Source organism: Otolemur garnettii, unplaced genomic scaffold, assembly GCF_000181295.1.
Source record: "Otolemur garnettii isolate 467f Iridium unplaced genomic scaffold, OtoGar3 scaffold00217, whole genome shotgun sequence".
Taxonomy (NCBI): Eukaryota; Metazoa; Chordata; class Mammalia; order Primates; family Galagidae; genus Otolemur; species Otolemur garnettii.
Window position 1 is genome coordinate 360,575 of NW_003852612.1, and position 6,788 is coordinate 367,362.

Below are 6,788 nucleotides of genomic sequence, written 5' to 3' on the forward strand. Positions count from 1 at the left end.
CAGTCAATGACCACAACCAGTCAGGCTTGTCTAGGTACCCTCTCTCACCTAAGTTTCCTACCCCTTCCACCACCTCCACCCTCCTTCTCAGAGATGCCAAGCCTCACAGAAAGACCACACACGACACCTCATTAGCCATTCACATCTCAGTGTGCCTTAGATTATCATCCCTGTCCTTAGCATTTATTCATTTGACCAACACTAATCCAGCTTCTGCGGCAGGCACTGTGCTGGAGCTGGCAGATAGAGTGGAATAAAGAAAAAGCTACATCCCTGGTCCCATGTCCAGGAAGAGAGAAGGCAGGTGCAGGAGAAGCCCTAGTGCAAGTCACAGCAGAAGTCCTGATGTCTGCCGTGGGGGTCACATGGACCAGAGGAAAGTCACCAGCGAGGTGATACCTGATTAGGCTGAGAAGGAGAGATAGCTTTTGAAGGCAGAAGAAGGAAATACCAAGGAAACAAAAAGCATATGGACCGAAGTAGAGAGCAGGAGATGGCCTGACCCTGAGAAGTGGCTGGATGACACCCTGGCGAAATGCAGGGTGGGTCCATGTAGGAGAGAAAGGGGAGATGCTCTTGGGCATAGCTGGCAAATGACCTGGAATGCTAAGCTAAGCTGGGGCTCAATCGGCTTAGCTCCAACAGGGAGCGGTCACGAGTGATGGGGCAGGGCAGAGCACAGCAGACTACAGGGAAGGGGTAGATCACCTGAGCAGGCAGCAGAGGGTGCCAGCGGCAGGAGGTCTCACTAGTGGGTAGGCCAAGCTGGGAGGCAGCTGGGCAGCTGTCATGACACCCCTGCATCTTGTCCTTGCAAATAGGTGGGGTGGGGGAGCCAGGCAGTTTCTGCAAGGCAGACTGGACCTGGGGCTCTGGAGACCACCTTCCTCCACAGATACCCCACCTATTATCTGCCCCGACTGTTTCTGCTGTCTTCTAGAGCTTCTGTTAAGGAAAAGGTGAGTAGAGTCTCGCTATGCTTTTGTTTTCTCCTCCCTGCTTTAACCACCTGAACTCGTGGTTCACACCCACACCCACAGTGAGGATGAGGAAAACATGCTCACAATTTTTGAGCCATGGTTTCTGAGCACACAGTTGTGCCCGAGGCCCAGCCAGGCCCCAACATGCCTGCTGAGCTGCCTGTGGGGTCCCCTCTCCAGTCGGGAAGGGCACCCCCAGCCTGGCAGGCCCAGCTGCAGCCCCACCACGGGAACCCTCTGCTTTTCACGCTCCACTGAGATTTCTCAATTGACTGTAACTTCCTTTTCAGAAATCCTATTTGGCTTCAAAGTTACAGAAGATTGTTCTCCTCAGGGACTGCAGAGATGTTCAAAGTTTGCCTCCCAGAGATGGACCGGAATTTGCTTGAAGTGTTAAAAAAATAATAATAACAAAACACAAGGCATAGTAATACCACTATTGTCCTTGACTCTCACATGCAAAAATTAAAATCCTCAGACATAAAAGCCATTTTGAAAAATCTCATGGAAAAATATTCTCTTTAGAACTGAGGCCAAAAATTAAAAATTTCCTCCCCACGCTGGTTAGCTTGGAATGAGAGACCCAGAAGGCACAGAATATAAGAGAAGATTACCAAGGTCCTGAGGCCATTCCAGGTCTCTAACTCCAAATTCACAGACCTTAATATGGGAGAAGACTGGAGACCCATAAAGGAATAAAGACTGTAATGCAATTTCAAGTGAAGGCGAGTGATTAAAAGAAGGAATGAAAGTGTGGCAAGGTTGGGGATTTGCTATTGAGAGGAGGACCCCTCAAAGAAATGCTTCCAGAAAAGAATACTGAAGGCAGGAAGAAATGGGTGGTGAGAAGAAAGAAAGGGCAGCTGGAACGTGGGTATGAGGAAGGAGATAGGATTAAGGGGAGGCAGAGCCCAGGTCGTTTAGGGCAGGAGTCTCTATAAAGGGCCATTTAGAGAATACTTAAGTTTCATTGGCCATGTGGTGTGTGTTGTATCTACTCAGCTCTGCCACGGTGGTGTGACATCAGTCACAGGCCATACGTAAGCGAATGAGTAAAACTGTATTGACAAAGACAGGCAGAGGGCTGGCTGACTAGAGGGCGAGAGTTTGCTGACCCCTGTGATGGAGCCTGGCAGGCCAGGGCGAGGACTTTTACTGTTATTATTAATTAGATGAAATTAATTATTTGAGGGTTTGGGGCCTAAGAGTAAAGTGATATGATTTATGTTTTAGAAGACCGTTCTGACTGTTGCATGCTCGGAGAAGGGATTGGAGGGCACGAGAGGAAACAGGAAGCAGGGAGACCAGCTTGAGGCTGTTAAAGTTCTTTGGGTAAAAGAGGAAGGACACTGGCTTTCAAGTGTCTGTGGCAGGAATTCAAGCTGCTCTCTGTGCCTCTGAGGCTCCCCCTCAGTTTATGAGAGAATCGCACTTCCCACCCCATGAATTTTGATGTGGCCTTGGCCATGGGATTAGCGTCAGTCAATAGAATACAAGCAGCAGGAACCTCTAAGAGCTAATGCCTGGTTTTCCCTTTCTTCTCCCTCTGTTGCTGACATTATTCTAGAAATATTGCCAACATTTGTCCTTGAGTGGGGATGCCACAGAGCAGAGACCCCTGTTGACCTGTAGTGCGTATGTAACAAGAGCAGAGAATAAGCCTTTGCTATTTCAGTCCTCTAAGAGTCTGTCTGTCGTTCTACCGTGACTGATCTCATGCCAGTTTGAAGATGAGCTTAAGTGCCCTGAGGATGAATTGTCAAGGTAAAGCTGATGGGATTTGCTTATGAGTTAGTTGCAGGGTGTTTGAGAATAAGAGAAAGGGAGGATGCTTCCCAGGGAATTTGTCCTGAACGATGTGTTCACCTAGGTGAGCAATAGCTCCAGGTTGTGAGACTCAGGGCTGGGGAGGAGCTCAGGGTCTAAGACTGTCCAGCTGAAATAATGGCTCATGGCATACTAGCTATGTAATTTGGGCAGCTTAACTAGCTTCTCATAGTAAGTTTCCTCATTTGTATAATGAGGATAAAAATAGTATCTGTCAGGAAACCCTTAAGGACATCATTTATGCAAAGTACTTAGCCCGAACCCTAGCGCAAGGAAGCTAGTTATTGTGATTATTCCCATTGTTGTCATTATTATAATTATTATTTTCATTAGTATTATCAGTATCTTAAGAGCTTATTGGTTTTGAGTCAATCCCTTGTGCATGGTCAGTTCCAGATACCCTGGAAAGTCAAGTTTTTAAACCTGCAGAGCTGTCAAAAAGAGCCTGGCCCAGCACGGTCCCCTTTCCAGCCGTCTGCTGCCCCCCCACACCAGCCAGACCTGTGTGAGCACCAATTCCTGGATGAGCTTCACAGGTTGGACTCCCCACCACTTAAAGGGAACCCCACTTGTGCCTGCCTGCTTTACCCAACTCCGGGTGACCTGAGCAACCAGTATGGTGATGAGGGGCAAGTGACTCTTAGTTCCACAGACAATCCAGAGCAAGAAGACATCCTGGCTGGATGACTCTGGTTCTGTCTGCTTTCTTTTCTGAATGTGCCTTTGCCAGGGGTACAAGTGGAATCACAGCAGGAGTTCTAGAAAATTATAGAACGGTATCACAAGTCAGTTGCATCTGTCTGGTCATTAAAAAAATTGAAAACAGGCTGACTTAACTGGGTATGTTTTCAAGGTCAGAATGCTATGTTTAGAGATTTTGTAGCCCCCACCTCTCAGGACCAAGTCCCTGTCCCCCATCTGTTGACAATGTGCAGCCCAGGTGATGGGGCTTAGGGGTCAGTGTAGAGGTACAAAGGCCTGGTCCCCCCACCTTGGTTCAGGACCTCTCCACAGGCCATGCCTGCACTCAGGTTCCCTGTTAGATTGGCTGAGATGCCCATCAGAGCTGTCCTCTGGGCCACCTTCCCTGTCTGTCCAAACTGCCCTCAGCACTTCCCACATGCTCTTCTGGACAGACTCCCAGGGAATCTCATACTCAGACCTGCTGCTCAGAAAACTGCCAATAAGAGGTTGGTTGCAGTTACACAAGCCAAGAACCTTAGACAGAGTGGCCTGTACCAATGGGAGGAGAACTAGGTCTCTTTTCCCTTAAAAACAAACATATTTAAAGGAAAAAAGAAACATCTGGTAGGCACTGATGTCTGGAGAAAATTCAATGTCTGGGCCACTGAACACCACCACATGAGTGCCTGCTTTGAACTTCAGGGAAGTCAGAAGCCATAGGTCCCCTATGCAGGCCCTTGGCCCAATAAAGTCCTCTTGAAATCTTTCCCCTTTACTTCTTGGTCCTTATCTTAGCACTAAAACATGCTTCTCAACCTTACTGTCCCAGACAAAACATTTCCAGCCTACAGCGTCCCTCTACTCTTGCATCAGCTGATGTAGGGTGAGAATGTGAGCTCCTTTGCCCACCTTTAAAAATCTGAGATGGAGGCTGGTGGCTCAAGCCTGTAATGCTAGCACTCTGAGAGGCTGAGGACAGAGGATCACCTGATCTCCAGAGTTCAAGCCCATCCTGAGCAAGAACGAGACCCCCATCTCTACTAAAAATAGAAAAAAAGCTAGATGGGTGTTGTGGCAGGTGCCTATAGTCCCAGAGAGGCTGAGGCGAGAGGATTGTTTGAGACCAAGTGTTTGAGGTTGTTGTGAGCTATGACACCATGGCACTGTAGTCAGGGCTGCAGAATGAGACTCTACCATGACACCATGGCACTCTAGCCAGGGCAAGAGAACGAGACTCTGTCTCAAAAAAAAAAAAAAAAAAAAAAAAAATCTGAGTTCTGAAGTGAATTTAGACAGGGTGTGTGAACCTCTTGAAATTACATGCAAAGTTATCTAACACTTTTTTGTGGAGAGAGAGTGTTAATTGCTTTTATGAGGTTCTCAAAGGCCTATGACCCACAATAGATGAAGACCCAAGGAAACGGCTATGCTGCCCGGCTCCCAGACAGAAGAGAGTCTGCTACCTCCAGCCTCCAGCAGGCTGTCCCTGTAGGGCTGCTGGGCACCTGGAATTCTCTGTATTTGAAACACAGGACATCTTTTGGTGAGTTATGTACAGAATGCACACACATGACACTTCATAATGAATGCATGGTGTCTGCCCTCCTTGTGCATTTCATGCCACACGCTATTTCACAAGAGCTCCACGGGGCAGGACTGAAGACCCCCATTCTTTGTGGTGAAGAGTCTGTAGCTTCGTGAGGCGAAGTGTCATGCCCAAGGTCATATGTCCTACAGGTGACAACCTGGAAGCACAGCACCGCCGGGATAGTCAGAAGTCAGCTCTGGTCCTTGCTGAAGAGGGAATGAGCTGAGAGAAGACAGTCTTGTCTTAGGATCCAACTGAGGCTTCCTGGTGGCTTAGCTTGGAGCCAGGGGCTACAAATCCTTTTGTACAATTAAGGTGCTGCTGCCTGATTAAACCAGCCAGTATCTGTAAAACCTAGAGATAAGAGATAGGCCCCAGGGATGGGAGCTGGGGATATCCCCCTCTAGCCAGCTGCCTTCAGCACCCCAATCCCTGATCTCTTGATGCATATAGATCCAGGCTGCCTCCCTCGGTAGCCGCTCTCCCCAGCCTGTCATTCTCTAAAAAGGTCAGGGGAAATCTTGCTGTACAGTGGGAGATTCCAAAGATAACCACAATACCGCCCATCACACATGTCCCACATGCTCTTCTGTAATGTGACCTCCCACTTCCCCAAGGGGAGGCAGCTCTAGATGCCCTCCCTTAAACCTCGACTGATCTTGATGCTCACTAGTAAGACGTGGCAGAGTTGACAGTGGGTGACCCCAAGGCAGGTCAAAGGACAAGGCAGCTCCCACCTGGCCATCTTGGGGTTCTAGCTTTCTGGGTAATCTGTCTCAAAGTTCACCCTCTGGAACCAGCCACCATGCTGGAAGAAACCCAAGACCCATAGAGTTGCTCCAGTTAACAATCTGCTAAGTTCACCTGTGGTCATCCCAGCCCAGGTGCTGCCATGGGGAGTGAAGAAGCCCCCAGCCAAGTCCAGCCCCTCGACCTTCCAGTCATGCACAGCTTTTCGTATCTTCCTGCTCAAGTTCCAGGCATCACGGAGTGGAGACAAGCCAGTCCCGGTGTTCAACATCCAACGACAAACCCACAGAATCCCAGAGCATATGGAATGGTTGTCAATTTGAGACACTAAGTGTGAGGTGCTTTGTCACAGGAGAGGTACATGGAGTGCTTGGTAACCTGCCCCCTGCAGAGAGTTCCCTCACCCTGCTCTCCTCTCCCTCCTCCCTCTGAAACTTGATGATGAATCTCAACTTCTGAACTTGACTGCTCCACTCCACCTGCATGGTGACTCCGGAAAGCTCCAAACCCAAGCCATGAGGTGCTCACACGGTCAGATTGAAATTCAATGTGGGGTGGTCCAAGACCCCAGCCACCAAGGCGGATCAAGCCACACAGCCCTAGAGGCTCCTGTCTCCAAACTGTCCCATCAGAAGCTGCAGGGACTGTTCCCAGGCATTCCACATGTGGCACGTAAGCAGAAAGCCTGTCCTGTAGACTGCCTCCCACCACACTGTGGCCCAGCTCTAAAAACCTCCTGTGCTGAGGCAGAGGAGATGTGAGGCATCCTCTGTCCTTGTCATCTCCCCTTCTATCTGGATCCCCAGCCTTTGGGAGATGAGACCCAGTCTCCCAGAGTAAGAGGCAGGCAGAACCCAAAGGAATCTCATGGGAAGGGAAGGTGCATTCAAATACAAGAACTGCTGAGCCTGGCCAGGTCACCTGCCCTGTCTGAGTACTTCTTTCTCCTCAGGTAGGGC